Source organism: Pimephales promelas, chromosome 24 (assembly GCF_988280905.1).
Source record: "Pimephales promelas chromosome 24, fPimPro1.hap1.1, whole genome shotgun sequence".
In the NCBI taxonomy this organism is placed as follows: domain Eukaryota; kingdom Metazoa; phylum Chordata; class Actinopteri; order Cypriniformes; family Leuciscidae; genus Pimephales; species Pimephales promelas.
This window is the reverse complement of record NC_142792.1, coordinates 22144569-22162444: the sequence shown is the minus strand read 5'-3', so window position 1 is coordinate 22162444 and position 17876 is coordinate 22144569. Positions and strand designations below refer to the sequence as shown.

General features: G+C 44.2%; 31 non-coding genes across 31 annotated transcripts; 15 read left to right on the top strand and 16 right to left on the bottom strand.

The window, feature by feature from the left end:
* Positions 1–599: 599 nt before the first annotated feature.
* Positions 600–673, bottom strand: trnam-cau (transfer RNA methionine (anticodon CAU)). Its single transcript has one exon. It is a non-coding gene; the product is annotated as a tRNA-Met (tRNA).
* A 95-nt stretch (positions 674–768) lies between these two features.
* trnal-cag (transfer RNA leucine (anticodon CAG)) lies at positions 769–851 on the top strand. Its single transcript has one exon. It is a non-coding gene; the product is annotated as a tRNA-Leu (tRNA).
* An 803-nt stretch (positions 852–1654) lies between these two features.
* On the bottom strand, positions 1655–1728 carry trnam-cau (transfer RNA methionine (anticodon CAU)). The gene has a single exon. It is a non-coding gene; the product is annotated as a tRNA-Met (tRNA).
* A 95-nt stretch (positions 1729–1823) lies between these two features.
* trnal-cag (transfer RNA leucine (anticodon CAG)) lies at positions 1824–1906 on the top strand. The gene has a single exon. It is a non-coding gene; the product is annotated as a tRNA-Leu (tRNA).
* An 806-nt stretch (positions 1907–2712) lies between these two features.
* On the bottom strand, positions 2713–2786 carry trnam-cau (transfer RNA methionine (anticodon CAU)). Its single transcript has one exon. It is a non-coding gene; the product is annotated as a tRNA-Met (tRNA).
* Positions 2787–2881: 95 nt separating this feature from the next.
* On the top strand, positions 2882–2964 carry trnal-cag (transfer RNA leucine (anticodon CAG)). Its single transcript has one exon. It is a non-coding gene; the product is annotated as a tRNA-Leu (tRNA).
* A 972-nt stretch (positions 2965–3936) lies between these two features.
* trnal-cag (transfer RNA leucine (anticodon CAG)) lies at positions 3937–4019 on the top strand. The gene has a single exon. It is a non-coding gene; the product is annotated as a tRNA-Leu (tRNA).
* An 803-nt stretch (positions 4020–4822) lies between these two features.
* On the bottom strand, positions 4823–4896 carry trnam-cau (transfer RNA methionine (anticodon CAU)). Its single transcript has one exon. It is a non-coding gene; the product is annotated as a tRNA-Met (tRNA).
* A 95-nt stretch (positions 4897–4991) lies between these two features.
* On the top strand, positions 4992–5074 carry trnal-cag (transfer RNA leucine (anticodon CAG)). Its single transcript has one exon. It is a non-coding gene; the product is annotated as a tRNA-Leu (tRNA).
* An 803-nt stretch (positions 5075–5877) lies between these two features.
* On the bottom strand, positions 5878–5951 carry trnam-cau (transfer RNA methionine (anticodon CAU)). The gene has a single exon. It is a non-coding gene; the product is annotated as a tRNA-Met (tRNA).
* Positions 5952–6046: 95 nt separating this feature from the next.
* trnal-cag (transfer RNA leucine (anticodon CAG)) lies at positions 6047–6129 on the top strand. The gene has a single exon. It is a non-coding gene; the product is annotated as a tRNA-Leu (tRNA).
* Positions 6130–6935: 806 nt separating this feature from the next.
* On the bottom strand, positions 6936–7009 carry trnam-cau (transfer RNA methionine (anticodon CAU)). Its single transcript has one exon. It is a non-coding gene; the product is annotated as a tRNA-Met (tRNA).
* A 95-nt stretch (positions 7010–7104) lies between these two features.
* trnal-cag (transfer RNA leucine (anticodon CAG)) lies at positions 7105–7187 on the top strand. The gene has a single exon. It is a non-coding gene; the product is annotated as a tRNA-Leu (tRNA).
* Positions 7188–7990: 803 nt separating this feature from the next.
* On the bottom strand, positions 7991–8064 carry trnam-cau (transfer RNA methionine (anticodon CAU)). The gene has a single exon. It is a non-coding gene; the product is annotated as a tRNA-Met (tRNA).
* Positions 8065–8159: 95 nt separating this feature from the next.
* trnal-cag (transfer RNA leucine (anticodon CAG)) lies at positions 8160–8242 on the top strand. The gene has a single exon. It is a non-coding gene; the product is annotated as a tRNA-Leu (tRNA).
* Positions 8243–9045: 803 nt separating this feature from the next.
* Positions 9046–9119, bottom strand: trnam-cau (transfer RNA methionine (anticodon CAU)). Its single transcript has one exon. It is a non-coding gene; the product is annotated as a tRNA-Met (tRNA).
* A 95-nt stretch (positions 9120–9214) lies between these two features.
* On the top strand, positions 9215–9297 carry trnal-cag (transfer RNA leucine (anticodon CAG)). Its single transcript has one exon. It is a non-coding gene; the product is annotated as a tRNA-Leu (tRNA).
* An 803-nt stretch (positions 9298–10100) lies between these two features.
* On the bottom strand, positions 10101–10174 carry trnam-cau (transfer RNA methionine (anticodon CAU)). Its single transcript has one exon. It is a non-coding gene; the product is annotated as a tRNA-Met (tRNA).
* Positions 10175–10269: 95 nt separating this feature from the next.
* On the top strand, positions 10270–10352 carry trnal-cag (transfer RNA leucine (anticodon CAG)). The gene has a single exon. It is a non-coding gene; the product is annotated as a tRNA-Leu (tRNA).
* An 803-nt stretch (positions 10353–11155) lies between these two features.
* trnam-cau (transfer RNA methionine (anticodon CAU)) lies at positions 11156–11229 on the bottom strand. Its single transcript has one exon. It is a non-coding gene; the product is annotated as a tRNA-Met (tRNA).
* A 95-nt stretch (positions 11230–11324) lies between these two features.
* trnal-cag (transfer RNA leucine (anticodon CAG)) lies at positions 11325–11407 on the top strand. Its single transcript has one exon. It is a non-coding gene; the product is annotated as a tRNA-Leu (tRNA).
* Positions 11408–12210: 803 nt separating this feature from the next.
* trnam-cau (transfer RNA methionine (anticodon CAU)) lies at positions 12211–12284 on the bottom strand. Its single transcript has one exon. It is a non-coding gene; the product is annotated as a tRNA-Met (tRNA).
* A 95-nt stretch (positions 12285–12379) lies between these two features.
* On the top strand, positions 12380–12462 carry trnal-cag (transfer RNA leucine (anticodon CAG)). The gene has a single exon. It is a non-coding gene; the product is annotated as a tRNA-Leu (tRNA).
* Positions 12463–13265: 803 nt separating this feature from the next.
* trnam-cau (transfer RNA methionine (anticodon CAU)) lies at positions 13266–13339 on the bottom strand. The gene has a single exon. It is a non-coding gene; the product is annotated as a tRNA-Met (tRNA).
* A 95-nt stretch (positions 13340–13434) lies between these two features.
* trnal-cag (transfer RNA leucine (anticodon CAG)) lies at positions 13435–13517 on the top strand. Its single transcript has one exon. It is a non-coding gene; the product is annotated as a tRNA-Leu (tRNA).
* An 803-nt stretch (positions 13518–14320) lies between these two features.
* Positions 14321–14394, bottom strand: trnam-cau (transfer RNA methionine (anticodon CAU)). Its single transcript has one exon. It is a non-coding gene; the product is annotated as a tRNA-Met (tRNA).
* Positions 14395–14489: 95 nt separating this feature from the next.
* On the top strand, positions 14490–14572 carry trnal-cag (transfer RNA leucine (anticodon CAG)). Its single transcript has one exon. It is a non-coding gene; the product is annotated as a tRNA-Leu (tRNA).
* An 803-nt stretch (positions 14573–15375) lies between these two features.
* Positions 15376–15449, bottom strand: trnam-cau (transfer RNA methionine (anticodon CAU)). Its single transcript has one exon. It is a non-coding gene; the product is annotated as a tRNA-Met (tRNA).
* Positions 15450–15544: 95 nt separating this feature from the next.
* On the top strand, positions 15545–15627 carry trnal-cag (transfer RNA leucine (anticodon CAG)). The gene has a single exon. It is a non-coding gene; the product is annotated as a tRNA-Leu (tRNA).
* Positions 15628–16430: 803 nt separating this feature from the next.
* trnam-cau (transfer RNA methionine (anticodon CAU)) lies at positions 16431–16504 on the bottom strand. The gene has a single exon. It is a non-coding gene; the product is annotated as a tRNA-Met (tRNA).
* Positions 16505–17487: 983 nt separating this feature from the next.
* trnam-cau (transfer RNA methionine (anticodon CAU)) lies at positions 17488–17561 on the bottom strand. The gene has a single exon. It is a non-coding gene; the product is annotated as a tRNA-Met (tRNA).
* Between the last annotated feature and the right edge of the window lie 315 nt (positions 17562–17876).

The window sequence follows — 17876 nt, the reverse complement described above, 5'->3', positions numbered from 1 at the left end:
TTTTCTTGGAATTTCAAGTCAAGACATTTCACGAAATTGGACATGTTTATAGAACGGGATCCAACAGAAGTTCGAGGAATGCCACGTTCTGATGTTTACCGGAAGAAGAACTTGTTTATGAAAGGCTATTCATGTCTTTTTTTCTTTTTTTCTTTTCTTTTTAGGGGGAGTATGCAATGTGATTTTGGGAGTCTAACTGGGATGTGGTGGACTGAAGTTTTGGGGATGCAGTAGAACTTCATGGCAAGGATTCTTGGAAATTTCTTGGAATTGAAGGTCATGGGTTTTGGGGGCATGTGGTGCAGAGTCATGGCCTAAGATTCAAGGAATGCCATGCAAAACATTGCTTTAGCATTGACAAGACTTGTCATTAGAATGATAGAATTACATTAGCCTTAAAAAAACATACTGCAACAACACTGACGCATATTACATAAATATGAGAGTAATACTATTGCTGCATTTGTTCAACATTAGTCCCACAAGAACACTTGATTTCTATGACATTGCATATGAAGGACTGGAAAAACGCACAAAAGGAATGATACAGAAAGCAGCTCTTTCATTTACATGCTCCCATGTATCAAAAAGCACCAGCCTGCCCCGTGTGAGGCTCGAACTCACGACCTTCAGATTATGAGACTGACGCGCTGCCTAACTGCGCCAACGAGGCATGTACTATGGCTCGGGTGAGCGGAGAACCACTAGCTTCCAGATCATCTGCCATTCGGTGCAGCTCCAAAAGTACTGCTCACCCTTTGCCCTCACGTCAGGATGGCCGAGCGGTCTAAGGCGCTACGTTCAGGTCGCAGTCTCCCCTGGAGGCGTGGGTTCGAATCCCACTTCTGACAAACCTAACCTTTGGCTGCGGGCTCAAGCTAGAGTCTTGAACCCTCTGGCAAGTTCACCCCGAAGTGCATTAATGTTGACAAAGCACTGCATTTCAGTTCATGCTAGAGTTAACCAAACAATGCAGTTGCACTGACCTGCATAATATGGACTTTAAAGTAACACTTTTGGTGCAATGTATGGGATTCGGTGGCGTTTTCGTGCAGTTTTCTTGGAATTTCAAGTCAAGACATTTCACGAAATTGGACATGTTTATAGAATGGGATCCAACAGAACTTCGAGGAATGCCACGTTCTGATGTTTTCCGGAAGAAGAACTTGTTTATGAAAGGCTATTCATGTCTTTTTTTCTTTTTTTCTTTTCTTTTTAGGGGGAGTATGCAATGTGATTTTGGGAGTCTAACTGGGATGTGGTGGACTGAAGTTTTGGGGATGCAGTAGAACTTCATGGCAAGGATTCTTGGAAATTTCTTGGAATTGAAGGTCATGGGTTTTGGGGGCATGTGGTGCAGAGTCATGGCCTAAGATTCAAGGAATACCATGCAAAACATTGCTTTAGCATTGACAAGACTTGTCATTGGAATGATAGAATTACATTAGCCTTAAAAAAACATACTGCAACAACACTGACGCATATTACATAAATATGAGAGTAATACTATTGCTGCATTTGTTCGACATTAGTCCCACGAGAACACTTGATTTCTATGACATTGCATATGAAGGACTGGAAAAACGCACAAAAGGAATGATACAGAAAGCAGCTCTTTCATTTACATGCTCCCATGTATCAAAAAGCACCAGCCTGCCCCGTGTGAGGCTCGAACTCACGACCTTCAGATTATGAGACTGACGCGCTGCCTAACTGCGCCAACGAGGCATGTGCTATGGCTCGGGTGAGCGGAGAACCACTAGCTTCCAGATCATCTGCCATTCGGTGCAGCTCCAAAAGTACTGCTCACCCTTTGCCCTCACGTCAGGATGGCCAAGCGGTCTAAGGCGCTGCGTTCAGGTCGCAGTCACCCCTGGAGGCGTGGGTTCGAATCCCACTTCTGACAAACCTAACCTTTGGCTGCGGGCTCAAGCTAGAGTCTTGAACCCTCTGGCAAGTTCACCCCGAAGTGCATTAATGTTGACAAAGCACTGCATTTCAGTTCATGCTAGAGTTAACCAAACAATGCAGTTGCACTGACCTGCATAATATGGACTTTAAAGTAACACTTTTGGTGCAATGTATGGGATTCGGTGGCGTTTTCGTGCAGTTTTCTTGGAATTTCAAGTCAAGACATTTCACGAAATTGGACATGTTTATAGAACGGGATCCAACAGAAGTTCGAGGAATGCCACGTTCTGATGTTTACCGGAAGAAGAACTTGTTTATGAAAGGCTATTCATGTCTTTTTTTCTTTTTTTCTTTTCTTTTTAGGGGGAGTATGCAATGTGATTTTGGGAGTCTAACTGGGATGTGGTGGACTGAAGTTTTGGGGATGCAGTAGAACTTCATGGCAAGGATTCTTGGAAATTTCTTGGAATTGAAGGTCATGGGTTTTGGGGGCATGTGGTGCAGAGTCATGGCCTAAGATTCAAGGAATGCCATGCAAAACATTGCTTTAGTATTGACAAGACTTGTCATTGGAATGATAGAATTACATTAGCCTTAAAAAAAAAAATTACTGCAACAACACTGACGCATATTACATAAATATGAGAGTAATACTATTGCTGCATTTGTTCAACATTAGTCCCACAAGAACACTTGATTTCTATGACATTGCATATGAAGGACTGGAAAAACGCACAAAAGGAATGATAAAGAAAGCAGCTCTTTCATTTACATGCTCCCATGTATCAAAAAGCACCAGCATGCCCCGTGTGAGGCTCGAACTCACGACCTTCAGATTATGAGACTGACGCGCTGCCTAACTGCGCCAACGAGGCATGTGTTATGGCTCGGGTGAGCGGAGAACCACTAGCTTCCAGATCATCTGCCATTCGGTGCAGCTCCAAAAGTACTGCTCACCCTTTGCCCTCACGTCAGGATGGCCGAGCGGTCTAAGGCGCTGCGTTCAGGTCGCAGTCTCCCCTGGAGGCGTGGGTTCGAATCCCACTTCTGACAACCTAACCTTTGGCTGCGGGCTCAAGCTAGAGTCTTGAACCCTCTGGCAAGTTCACCCCGAAGTGCATTAATGTTGACAAAGCACTGCATTTCTGTTCATGCTAGAGTTAACCAAACAATGCAGTTGCACTGACCTGCATAATTTGGACTTTAAAGTAACACTTTTGGTGCAATGTATGGGATTCGGTGGCGTTTTCGTGCAGTTTTCTTGGAATTTCAAGTCAAGACATTTCACGAAATTGGACATGTTTATAAAATGGGATCCAACAGAACTTCGAGGAATGCCACGTTCTGATGTTTACCGGAAGAAGAACTTGTTTATGAAAGGCTATTCATGTCTTTTTTTCTTTTTTTCTTTTCTTTTTTAGGGGGAGTATGCAATGTGATTTTGGGAGTCTAACTGGGATGTGGTGGACTGAAGTTTTGGGGATGCAGTAGAACTTCATGGCAAGGATTCTTGGAAATTTCTTGGAATTGAAGGTCATGGGTTTTGGGGGCATGTGGTGCAGAGTCATGGCCTAAGATTCAAGGAATGCCATGCAAAACATTGCTTGAGCATTGACAAGACTTGTCATTGGAATGATAGAATTACATTAGCCTTAAAAAAACATACTGCAACAACACTGACGCATATTACATAAATATGAGAGTAATACTATTGCTGCATTTGTTCAACATTAGTCCCACAAGAACACTTGATTTCTATGACATTGCATATGAAGGACTGGAAAAACGCACAAAAGGAATGATACAGAAAGCAGCTCTTTCATTTACATGCTCCCATGTATCAAAAAGCACCAGCCTGCCCCGTGTGAGGCTCGAACTCACGACCTTCAGATTATGAGACTGACGCTCTGCCTAACTGCGCCAACGAGGCATGTGCTATGGCTCGGGTGAGCGGAGAACCACTAGCTTCCAGATCATCTGCCATTCGGTGCAGCTCCAAAAGTACTGCTCACCCTTTGCCCTCACGTCAGGATGGCCGAGCGGTCTAAGGCGCTGCGTTCAGGTCGCAGTCTCCCCTGGAGGCGTGGGTTCGAATCCCACTTCTGACAAACCTAACCTTTGGCTGCGGGCTCAAGCTAGAGTCTTGAACCCTCTGGCAAGTTCACCCCGAAGTGCATTAATGTTGACAAAGCACTGCATTTCAGTTCATGCTAGAGTTAACCAAACAATGCAGTTGCACTGACCTGCATAATATGGACTTTAAAGTAACACTTTTGGTGCAATGTATGGGATTCGGTGGCGTTTTCGTGCAGTTTTCTTGGAATTTCAAGTCAAGACATTTCACGAAATTGGACATGTTTATAGAACGGGATCCAACAGAAGTTCGAGGAATGCCACGTTCTGATGTTTACCGGAAGAAGAACTTGTTTATGAAAGGCTATTCATGTCTTTTTTTCTTTTTTTCTTTTCTTTTTAGGGGGAGTATGCAATGTGATTTGGGGAGTCTAACTTTGATGTGGTGGACTGAAGTTTTGGGGATGCAGTAGAACTTCATGGCAAGGATTCTTGGAAATTTCTTGGAATTGAAGGTCATGGGTTTTGGGGGCATGTGGTGCAGAGTCATGGCCTAAGATTCAAGGAATGCCATGCAAAACATTGCTTTAGCATTGACAAGACTTGTCATTAGAATGATAGAATTACATTAGCCTTAAAAAAACATACTGCAACAACACTGACGCATATTACATAAATATGAGAGTAATACTATTGCTGCATTTGTTCAACATTAGTCCCACAAGAACACTTGATTTCTATGACATTGCATATGAAGGACTGGAAAAACGCACAAAAGGAATGATACAGAAAGCAGCTCTTTCATTTACATGCTCCCATGTATCAAAAAGCACCAGCCTGCCCCGTGTGAGGCTCGAACTCACGACCTTCAGATTATGAGACTGACGCGCTGCCTAACTGCGCCAACGAGGCATGTACTATGGCTCGGGTGAGCGGAGAACCACTAGCTTCCAGATCATCTGCCATTCGGTGCAGCTCCAAAAGTACTGCTCACCCTTTGCCCTCACGTCAGGATGGCCGAGCGGTCTAAGGCGCTACGTTCAGGTCGCAGTCTCCCCTGGAGGCGTGGGTTCGAATCCCACTTCTGACAAACCTAACCTTTGGCTGCGGGCTCAAGCTAGAGTCTTGAACCCTCTGGCAAGTTCACCCCGAAGTGCATTAATGTTGACAAAGCACTGCATTTCAGTTCATGCTAGAGTTAACCAAACAATGCAGTTGCACTGACCTGCATAATATGGACTTTAAAGTAACACTTTTGGTGCAATGTATGGGATTCGGTGGCGTTTTCGTGCAGTTTTCTTGGAATTTCAAGTCAAGACATTTCACGAAATTGGACATGTTTATAGAATGGGATCCAACAGAACTTCGAGGAATGCCACGTTCTGATGTTTTCCGGAAGAAGAACTTGTTTATGAAAGGCTATTCATGTCTTTTTTTCTTTTTTTCTTTTCTTTTTAGGGGGAGTATGCAATGTGATTTTGGGAGTCTAACTGGGATGTGGTGGACTGAAGTTTTGGGGATGCAGTAGAACTTCATGGCAAGGATTCTTGGAAATTTCTTGGAATTGAAGGTCATGGGTTTTGGGGGCATGTGGTGCAGAGTCATGGCCTAAGATTCAAGGAATACCATGCAAAACATTGCTTTAGCATTGACAAGACTTGTCATTGGAATGATAGAATTACATTAGCCTTAAAAAAACATACTGCAACAACACTGACGCATATTACATAAATATGAGAGTAATACTATTGCTGCATTTGTTCGACATTAGTCCCACGAGAACACTTGATTTCTATGACATTGCATATGAAGGACTGGAAAAACGCACAAAAGGAATGATACAGAAAGCAGCTCTTTCATTTACATGCTCCCATGTATCAAAAAGCACCAGCCTGCCCCGTGTGAGGCTCGAACTCACGACCTTCAGATTATGAGACTGACGCGCTGCCTAACTGCGCCAACGAGGCATGTGCTATGGCTCGGGTGAGCGGAGAACCACTAGCTTCCAGATCATCTGCCATTCGGTGCAGCTCCAAAAGTACTGCTCACCCTTTGCCCTCACGTCAGGATGGCCAAGCGGTCTAAGGCGCTGCGTTCAGGTCGCAGTCACCCCTGGAGGCGTGGGTTCGAATCCCACTTCTGACAAACCTAACCTTTGGCTGCGGGCTCAAGCTAGAGTCTTGAACCCTCTGGCAAGTTCACCCCGAAGTGCATTAATGTTGACAAAGCACTGCATTTCAGTTCATGCTAGAGTTAACCAAACAATGCAGTTGCACTGACCTGCATAATATGGACTTTAAAGTAACACTTTTGGTGCAATGTATGGGATTCGGTGGCGTTTTCGTGCAGTTTTCTTGGAATTTCAAGTCAAGACATTTCACGAAATTGGACATGTTTATAGAACGGGATCCAACAGAAGTTCGAGGAATGCCACGTTCTGATGTTTACCGGAAGAAGAACTTGTTTATGAAAGGCTATTCATGTCTTTTTTTCTTTTTTTCTTTTCTTTTTAGGGGGAGTATGCAATGTGATTTTGGGAGTCTAACTGGGATGTGGTGGACTGAAGTTTTGGGGATGCAGTAGAACTTCATGGCAAGGATTCTTGGAAATTTCTTGGAATTGAAGGTCATGGGTTTTGGGGGCATGTGGTGCAGAGTCATGGCCTAAGATTCAAGGAATGCCATGCAAAACATTGCTTTAGTATTGACAAGACTTGTCATTGGAATGATAGAATTACATTAGCCTTAAAAAAAAAAATTACTGCAACAACACTGACGCATATTACATAAATATGAGAGTAATACTATTGCTGCATTTGTTCAACATTAGTCCCACAAGAACACTTGATTTCTATGACATTGCATATGAAGGACTGGAAAAACGCACAAAAGGAATGATAAAGAAAGCAGCTCTTTCATTTACATGCTCCCATGTATCAAAAAGCACCAGCATGCCCCGTGTGAGGCTCGAACTCACGACCTTCAGATTATGAGACTGACGCGCTGCCTAACTGCGCCAACGAGGCATGTGTTATGGCTCGGGTGAGCGGAGAACCACTAGCTTCCAGATCATCTGCCATTCGGTGCAGCTCCAAAAGTACTGCTCACCCTTTGCCCTCACGTCAGGATGGCCGAGCGGTCTAAGGCGCTGCGTTCAGGTCGCAGTCTCCCCTGGAGGCGTGGGTTCGAATCCCACTTCTGACAACCTAACCTTTGGCTGCGGGCTCAAGCTAGAGTCTTGAACCCTCTGGCAAGTTCACCCCGAAGTGCATTAATGTTGACAAAGCACTGCATTTCTGTTCATGCTAGAGTTAACCAAACAATGCAGTTGCACTGACCTGCATAATTTGGACTTTAAAGTAACACTTTTGGTGCAATGTATGGGATTCGGTGGCGTTTTCGTGCAGTTTTCTTGGAATTTCAAGTCAAGACATTTCACGAAATTGGACATGTTTATAAAATGGGATCCAACAGAACTTCGAGGAATGCCACGTTCTGATGTTTACCGGAAGAAGAACTTGTTTATGAAAGGCTATTCATGTCTTTTTTTCTTTTTTTCTTTTCTTTTTTAGGGGGAGTATGCAATGTGATTTTGGGAGTCTAACTGGGATGTGGTGGACTGAAGTTTTGGGGATGCAGTAGAACTTCATGGCAAGGATTCTTGGAAATTTCTTGGAATTGAAGGTCATGGGTTTTGGGGGCATGTGGTGCAGAGTCATGGCCTAAGATTCAAGGAATGCCATGCAAAACATTGCTTGAGCATTGACAAGACTTGTCATTGGAATGATAGAATTACATTAGCCTTAAAAAAACATACTGCAACAACACTGACGCATATTACATAAATATGAGAGTAATACTATTGCTGCATTTGTTCAACATTAGTCCCACAAGAACACTTGATTTCTATGACATTGCATATGAAGGACTGGAAAAACGCACAAAAGGAATGATACAGAAAGCAGCTCTTTCATTTACATGCTCCCATGTATCAAAAAGCACCAGCCTGCCCCGTGTGAGGCTCGAACTCACGACCTTCAGATTATGAGACTGACGCGCTGCCTAACTGCGCCAACGAGGCATGTGCTATGGCTCGGGTGAGCGGAGAACCACTAGCTTTCAGATCATCTGCCATTCGGTGCAGCTCCAAAAGTACTGCTCAACCTTTGCCCTCACGTCAGGATGGCCGAGCGGTCTAAGGCGCTGCGTTCAGGTCGCAGTCTCCCCTGGAGGCGTGGGTTCGAATCCCACTTCTGACAAACCTAACCTTTGGCTGCGGGCTCAAGCTAGAGTCTTGAACCCTCTGGCAAGTTCACCCCGAAGTGCATTAATGTTGACAAAGCACTGCATTTCAGTTCATGCTAGAGTTAACCAAACAATGCAGTTGCACTGACCTGCATAATATGGACTTTAAAGTAACACTTTTGGTGCAATGTATGGGATTCGGTGGCGTTTTCGTGCAGTTTTCTTGGAATTTCAAGTCAAGACATTTCACGAAATTGGACATGTTTATAGAACGGGATCCAACAGAACTTCGAGGAATGCCACGTTCTGATGTTTACCGGAAGAAGAACTTGTTTATGAAAGGCTATTCATGTCTTTTTTTCTTTTTTTCTTTTCTTTTTAGGGGGAGTATGCAATGTGATTTGGGGAGTCTAACTGGGATGTGGTGGACTGAAGTTTTGGGGATGCAGTAGAACTTCATGGCAAGGATTCTTGGAAATTTCTTGGAATTGAAGGTCATGGGTTTTGGGGGCATGTGGTGCAGAGTCATGGCCTAAGATTCAAGAAATGCCATGCAAAACATTGCTTTAGCATTGACAAGACTTGTCATTAGAATGATAGAATTACATTAGCCTTAAAAAAACATACTGCAACAACACTGACGCATATTACATAAATATGAGAGTAATACTATTGCTGCATTTGTTCAACATTAGTCCCACAAGAACACTTGATTTCTATGACATTGCATATGAAGGACTGGAAAAACTCACAAAAGGAATGATACAGAAAGCAGCTCTTTCATTTACATGCTCCCATGTATCAAAAAGCACCAGCCTGCCCCGTGTGAGGCTCGAACTCACGACCTTCAGATTATGAGACTGACGCGCTGCCTAACTGCGCCAACGAGGCATGTGCTATGGCTCGGGTGAGCGGAGAACCACTAGCTTTCAGATCATCTGCCATTCGGTGCAGCTCCAAAAGTACTGCTCACCCTTTGCCCTCACGTCAGGATGGCCGAGCGGTCTAAGGCGCTGCGTTCAGGTCGCAGTCTCCCCTGGAGGCGTGGGTTCGAATCCCACTTCTGACAAACCTAACCTTTGGCTGCGGGCTCAAGCTAGAGTCTTGAACCCTCTGGCAAGTTCACCCCGAAGTGCATTAATGTTGACAAAGCACTGCATTTCAGTTCATGCTAGAGTTAACCAAACAATGCAGTTGCACTGACCTGCATAATATGAACTTTAAAGTAACACTTTTGGTGCAATGTATGGGATTCGGTGGCGTTTTCGTGCAGTTTTCTTGGAATTTCAAGTCAAGACATTTCACGAAATTGGACATGTTTATAGAACGGGATCCAACAGAACTTCGAGGAATGCCACGTTCTGATGTTTACCGGAAGAAGAACTTGTTTATGAAAGGCTATTCATGTCTTTTTTTCTTTTTTTCTTTTCTTTTTAGGGGGAGTATGCAATGTGATTTGGGGAGTCTAACTGGGATGTGGTGGACTGAAGTTTTGGGGATGCAGTAGAACTTCATGGCAAGGATTCTTGGAAATTTCTTGGAATTGAAGGTCATGGGTTTTGGGGGCATGTGGTGCAGAGTCATGGCCTAAGATTCAAGGAATGCCATGCAAAACATTGCTTTAGCATTGACAAGACTTGTCATTGGAATGATAGAATTACATTAGCCTTAAAAAAACATACTGCAACAACACTGACGCATATTACATAAATATGAGAGTAATAGTATTGCTGCATTTGTTCAACATTAGTCCCACAAGAACACTTGATTTCTATGACATTGCATATGAAGGACTGGAAAAACGCACAAAAGGAATGATACAGAAAGCAGCTCTTTCATTTACATGCTCCCATGTATCAAAAAGCACCAGCCTGCCCCGTGTGAGGCTCGAACTCACGACCTTCAGATTATGAGACTGACGCGCTGCCTAACTGCGCCAACGAGGCATGTGCTGTGGCTCGGGTGAGCGGAGAACCACTAGCTTCCAGATCATCTGCCATTCGGTGCAGCTCCAAAAGTACTGCTCACCCTTAGCCCTCACGTCAGGATGGCCGAGCGGTCTAAGGCGCTGCGTTCAGGTCGCAGTCTCCCCTGGAGGCGTGGGTTCGAATCCCACTTCTGACAAACCTAACCTTTGGCTGTGGGCTCAAGCTAGAGTCTTGAACCCTCTGGCAAGTTCACCCCAAAGTGCATTAATGTTGACAAAGCACTGCATTTCTGTTCATGCTAGAGTTAACCAAACAATGCAGTTGCACTGACCTGCATAATATGGACTTTAAAGTAACACTTTTGGTGCAATGTATGGGATTCTGTGGCGTTTTCGTGCAGTTTTCTTGGAATTTCAAGTCAAGACATTTCACGAAATTGGACATGTTTATAGAACGGGATCCAACAGAAGTTCGAGGAATGCCACGTTCTGATGTTTACCGGAAGAAGAACTTGTTTATGAAAGGCTATTCATGTCTTTTTTTCTTTTTTTCTTTTCTTTTTAGGGGGAGTATGCAATGTGATTTGGGGAGTCTAACTGGGATGTGGTGGACTGAAGTTTTGGGGATGCAGTAGAACTTCATGGCAAGGATTCTTGGAAATTTCTTGGAATTGAAGGTCATGGGTTTTGGGGGCATGTGGTGCAGAGTCATGGCCTAAGATTCAAGGAATGCCATGCAAAACATTGCTTTAGCATTGACAAGACTTGTCATTGGAATGATAGAATTACATTAGCCTTAAAAAAACATACTGCAACAACACTGACGCATATTACATAAATATGAGAGTAATAGTATTGCTGCATTTGTTCAACATTAGTCCCACAAGAACACTTGATTTCTATGACATTGCATATGAAGGACTGGAAAAACGCACAAAAGGAATGATACAGAAAGCAGCTCTTTCATTTACATGCTCCCATGTATCAAAAAGCACCAGCCTGCCCCGTGTGAGGCTCGAACTCACGACCTTCAGATTATGAGACTGACGCGCTGCCTAACTGCGCCAACGAGGCATGTGCTGTGGCTCGGGTGAGCGGAGAACCACTAGCTTCCAGATCATCTGCCATTCGGTGCAGCTCCAAAAGTACTGCTCACCCTTAGCCCTCACGTCAGGATGGCCGAGCGGTCTAAGGCGCTGCGTTCAGGTCGCAGTCTCCCCTGGAGGTGTGGGTTCGAATCCCACTTCTGACAAACCTAACCTTTGGCTGTGGGCTCAAGCTAGAGTCTTGAACCCTCTGGCAAGTTCACCCCAAAGTGCATTAATGTTGACAAAGCACTGCATTTCTGTTCATGCTAGAGTTAACCAAACAATGCAGTTGCACTGACCTGCATAATATGGACTTTAAAGTAACACTTTTGGTGCAATGTATGGGATTCTGTGGCGTTTTCGTGCAGTTTTCTTGGAATTTCAAGTCAAGACATTTCACGAAATTGGACATGTTTATAGAACGGGATCCAACAGAAGTTCGAGGAATGCCACGTTCTGATGTTTACCGGAAGAAGAACTTGTTTATGAAAGGCTATTCATGTCTTTTTTTCTTTTTTTCTTTTCTTTTTAGGGGGAGTATGCAATGTGATTTGGGGAGTCTAACTGGGATGTGGTGGACTGAAGTTTTGGGGATGCAGTAGAACTTCATGGCAAGGATTCTTGGAAATTTCTTGGAATTGAAGGTCATGGGTTTTGGGGGCATGTGGTGCAGAGTCATGGCCTAAGATTCAAGGAATGCCATGCAAAACATTGCTTTAGCATTGACAAGACTTGTCATTGGAATGATAGAATTACATTAGCCTTAAAAAAACATACTGCAACAACACTGACGCATATTACATAAATATGAGAGTAATACTATTGCTGCATTTGTTCAACATTAGTCCCACAAGAACACTTGATTTCTATGACATTGCATATGAAGGACTGGAAAAACGCACAAAAGGAATGATACAGAAAGCAGCTCTTTCATTTACATGCTCCCATGTATCAAAAAGCACCAGCATGCCCCGTGTGAGGCTCGAACTCACGACCTTCAGATTATGAGACTGACGCGCTGCCTAACTGCGCCAACGAGGCATGTACTATGGCTCGGGTGAGCGGAGAACCACTAGCTTCCAGATCATCTGCCATTCGGTGCAGCTCCAAAAGTACTGCTCACCCTTTGCCCTCACGTCAGGATGGCCGAGCGGTCTAAGGCGCTGCGTTCAGGTCGCAGTCTCCCCTGGAGGCGTGGGTTCGAATCCCACTTCTGACAAACCTAACCTTTGGCTGCGGGCTCAAGCTAGAGTCTTGAACCCTCTGGCAAGTTCAACCCGAAGTGCATTAATGTTGACAAAGCACTGCATTTCAGTTCATGCTAGAGTTAACCAAACAATGCAGTTGCACTGACCTGCATAATATGGACTTTAAAGTAACACTTTTGGTGCAATGTATGGGATTCGGTGGCGTTTTCGTGCAGTTTTCTTGGAATTTCAAGTCAAGACATTTCACGAAATTGGACATGTTTATAGAATGGGATCCAACAGAACTTCGAGGAATGCCACGTTCTGATGTTTACCGGAAGAAGAACTTGTTTATGAATGGCTATTCATGTCTTTTTTTCTTTTTTTCTTTTCTTTTTAGGGGGAGTATGCAATGTGATTTTGGGAGTCTAACTGGGATGTGGTGGACTGAAGTTTTGGGGATGCAGTAGAACTTCATGGCAAGGATTCTTGGAAATTTCTTGGAATTGAAGGTCATGGGTTTTGGGGGCATGTGGTGCAGAGTCATGGCCTAAGACTCAAGGAATGCCATGCAAAACATTGCTTTAGCATTGACAAGACTTGTCATTAGAATGATAGAATTACATTAGCCTTAAAAAAACATACTGCAACAACACTGACGCATATTACATAAATATGAGAGTAATACTATTGCTGCATTTGTTCAACATTAGTCCCACAAGAACACTTGATTTCTATGACATTGCATATGAAGGACTGGAAAAACGCACAAAAGGAATGATACAGAAAGCAGCTCTTTCATTTACATGCTCCCATGTATCAAAAAGCACCAGCCTGCCCCGTGTGAGGCTCGAACTCACGACCTTCAGATTATGAGACTGACGCGCTGCCTAACTGCGCCAACGAGGCATGTACTATGGCTCGGGTGAGCGGAGAACCACTAGCTTCCAGATCATCTGCCATTCGGTGCAGCTCCAAAAGTACTGCTCACCCTTTGCCCTCACGTCAGGATGGCCGAGCGGTCTAAGGCGCTGCGTTCAGGTCGCAGTCTCCCCTGGAGGCGTGGGTTCGAATCCCACTTCTGACAAACCTAACCTTTGGCTGCGGGCTCAAGCTAGAGTCTTGAACCCTCTGGCAAGTTCACCCCGAAGTGCATTAATGTTGACAAAGCACTGCATTTCAGTTCATGCTAGAGTTAACCAAACAATGCAGTTGCACTGACCTGCATAATATGGACTTTAAAGTAACACTTTTGGTGCAATGTATGGGATTCGGTGGCGTTTTCGTGCAGTTTTCTTGGAATTTCAAGTCAAGACATTTCACGAAATTGGACATGTTTATAGAACGGGATCCAACAGAACTTCGAGGAATGCCACGTTCTGATGTTTACCGGAAGAAGAACTTGTTTATGAAAGGCTATTCATGTCTTTTTTTCTTTTTTTCTTTTCTTTTTAGGGGGAGTATGCAATGTGATTTGGGGAGTCTAACTGGGATGTGGTGGACTGAAGTTTTGGGGATGCAGTAGAACTTCATGGCAAGGATTCTTGGAAATTTCTTGGAATTGAAGGTCATGGGTTTTGGGGGCATGTGGTGCAGAGTCATGGCCTAAGATTCAAGGAATGCCATGCAAAACATTGCTTTAGCATTGACAAGACTTGTCATTGGAATGATAGAATTACATTAGCCTTAAAAAAACATACTGCAACAACACTGACGCATATTACATAAATATGAGAGTAATAGTATTGCTGCATTTGTTCAACATTAGTCCCACAAGAACACTTGATTTCTATGACATTGCATATGAAGGACTGGAAAAACGCACAAAAGGAATGATACAGAAAGCAGCTCTTTCATTTACATGCTCCCATGTATCAAAAAGCACCAGCCTGCCCCGTGTGAGGCTCGAACTCACGACCTTCAGATTATGAGACTGACGCGCTGCCTAACTGCGCCAACGAGGCATGTGCTGTGGCTCGGGTGAGCGGAGAACCACTAGCTTCCAGATCATCTGCCATTCGGTGCAGCTCCAAAAGTACTGCTCACCCTTAGCCCTCACGTCAGGATGGCCGAGCGGTCTAAGGCGCTGCGTTCAGGTCGCAGTCTCCCCTGGAGGCGTGGGTTCGAATCCCACTTCTGACAAACCTAACCTTTGGCTGTGGGCTCAAGCTAGAGTCTTGAACCCTCTGGCAAGTTCACCCCAAAGTGCATTAATGTTGACAAAGCACTGCATTTCTGTTCATGCTAGAGTTAACCAAACAATGCAGTTGCACTGACCTGCATAATATGGACTTTAAAGTAACACTTTTGGTGCAATGTATGGGATTCGGTGGCGTTTTCGTGCAGTTTTCTTGGAATTTCAAGTCAAGACATTTCACGAAATTGGACATGTTTATAGAACGGGATCCAACAGAAGTTCGAGGAATGCCACGTTCTGATGTTTACCGGAAGAAGAACTTGTTTATGAAAGGCTATTCATGTCTTTTTTTCTTTTTTTCTTTTCTTTTTAGGGGGAGTATGCAATGTGATTTGGGGAGTCTAACTGGGATGTGGTGGACTGAAGTTTTGGGGATGCAGTAGAACTTCATGGCAAGGATTCTTGGAAATTTCTTGGAATTGAAGGTCATGGGTTTTGGGGGCATGTGGTGCAGAGTCATGGCCTAAGATTCAAGGAATGCCATGCAAAACATTGCTTTAGCATTGACAAGACTTGTCATTGGAATGATAGAATTACATTAGCCTTAAAAAAACATACTGCAACAACACTGACGCATATTACATAAATATGAGAGTAATACTATTGCTGCATTTGTTCAACATTAGTCCCACAAGAACACTTGATTTCTATGACATTGCATATGAAGGACTGGAAAAACGCACAAAAGGAATGATACAGAAAGCAGCTCTTTCATTTACATGCTCCCATGTATCAAAAAGCACCAGCATGCCCCGTGTGAGGCTCGAACTCACGACCTTCAGATTATGAGACTGACGCGCTGCCTAACTGCGCCAACGAGGCATGTACTATGGCTCGGGTGAGCGGAGAACCACTAGCTTCCAGATCATCTGCCATTCGGTGCAGCTCCAAAAGTACTGCTCACCCTTTGCCCTCACGTCAGGATGGCCGAGCGGTCTAAGGCGCTGCGTTCAGGTCGCAGTCTCCCCTGGAGGCGTGGGTTCGAATCCCACTTCTGACAAACCTAAGCTTTGGCTGCGGGCTCAAGCTAGAGTCTTGAACCCTCTGGCAAGTTCAACCCGAAGTGCATTAATGTTGACAAAGCACTGCATTTCAGTTCATGCTAGAGTTAACCAAACAATGCAGTTGCACTGACCTGCATAATATGGACTTTAAAGTAACACTTTTGGTGCAATGTATGGGATTCGGTGGCGTTTTCGTGCAGTTTTCTTGGAATTTCAAGTCAAGACATTTCACGAAATTGGACATGTTTATAGAATGGGATCCAACAGAACTTCGAGGAATGCCACGTTCTGATGTTTACCGGAAGAAGAACTTGTTTATGAATGGCTATTCATGTCTTTTTTTCTTTTTTTCTTTTCTTTTTAGGGGGAGTATGCAATGTGATTTTGGGAGTCTAACTGGGATGTGGTGGACTGAAGTTTTGGGGATGCAGTAGAACTTCATGGCAAGGATTCTTGGAAATTTCTTGGAATTGAAGGTCATGGGTTTTGGGGGCATGTGGTGCAGAGTCATGGCCTAAGATTCAAGGAATGCCATGCAAAACATTGCTTTAGCATTGACAAGACTTGTCATTAGAATGATAGAATTACATTAGCCTTAAAAAAACATACTGCAACAACACTGACGCATATTACATAAATATGAGAGTAATACTATTGCTGCATTTGTTCAACATTAGTCCCACAAGAACACTTGATTTCTATGACATTGCATATGAAGGACTGGAAAAACGCACAAAAGGAATGATACAGAAAGCAGCTCTTTCATTTACATGCTCCCATGTATCAAAAAGCACCAGCCTGCCCCGTGTGAGGCTCGAACTCACGACCTTCAGATTATGAGATTGACGCGCTGCCTAACTGCGCCAACGAGGCATGTACTATGGCTCGGGTGAGCGGAGAACCACTAGCTTCCAGATCATCTGCCATTCGGTGCAGCTCCAAAAGTACTGCTCACCCTTTGCCCTCACGTCAGGATGGCCGAGCGGTCTAAGGCGCTGCGTTCAGGTCGCAGTCTCCCCTGGATGCGAGTGGGTTCGAATCCCACTTCTGACAAACCTAACCTTTGGCTGCGGGCTCAAGCTAGAGTCTTGAACCCTCTGGCAAGTTCACCCCGAAGTGCATTAATGTTGACAAAGCACTGCATTTCAGTTCATGCTAGAGTTAACCAAACAATGCAGTTGCACTGACCTGCATAATATGGACTTTAAAGTAACACTTTTGGTGCAATGTATGGGATTCGGTGGCGTTTTCGTGCAGTTTTCTTGGAATTTCAAGTCAAGACATTTCACGAAATTGGACATGTTTATAGAATGGGATCCAACAGAACTTCGAGGAATGCCACGTTCTGATGTTTACCGGAAGAAGAACTTGTTTATGAATGGCTATTCATGTCTTTTTTTCTTTTTTTCTTTTCTTTTTAGGGGGAGTATGCAATGTGATTTTGGGAGTCTAACTGGGATGTGGTGGACTGAAGTTTTGGGGATGCAGTAGAACTTCATGGCAAGGATTCTTGGAAATTTCTTGGAATTGAAGGTCATGGGTTTTGGGGGCATGTGGTGCAGAGTCATGGCCTAAGATTCAAGGAATGCCATGCAAAACATTGCTTTAGCATTGACAAGACTTGTCATTAGAATGATAGAATTACATTAGCCTTAAAAAAACATACTGCAACAACACTGACGCATATTACATAAATATGAGAGTAATACTATTGCTGCATTTGTTCAACATTAGTCCCACAAGAACACTTGATTTCTATGACATTGCATATGAAGGACTGGAAAAACGCACAAAAGGAATGATACAGAAAGCAGCTCTTTCATTTACATGCTCCCATGTATCAAAAAGCACCAGCCTGCCCCGTGTGAGGCTCGAACTCACGACCTTCAGATTATGAGACTGACGCGCTGCCTAACTGCGCCAACGAGGCATGTACTATGGCTCGGGTGAGCGGAGAACCACTAGCTTCCAGATCATCTGCCATTCGGTGCAGCTCCAAAAGTACTGCTCACCCTTTGCCCTCACGTCAGGATGGCCGAGCGGTCTAAGGCGCTGCGTTCAGGTCGCAGTCTCCCCTGGATGCGAGTGGGTTCGAATCCCACTTCTGACAAACCTAACCTTTGGCTGCGGGCTCAAGCTAGAGTCTTGAACCCTCTGGCAAGTTCACCCCGAAGTGCATTAATGTTGACAAAGCACTGCATTTCAGTTCATGCTAGAGTTAACCAAACAATGCAGTTGCACTGAC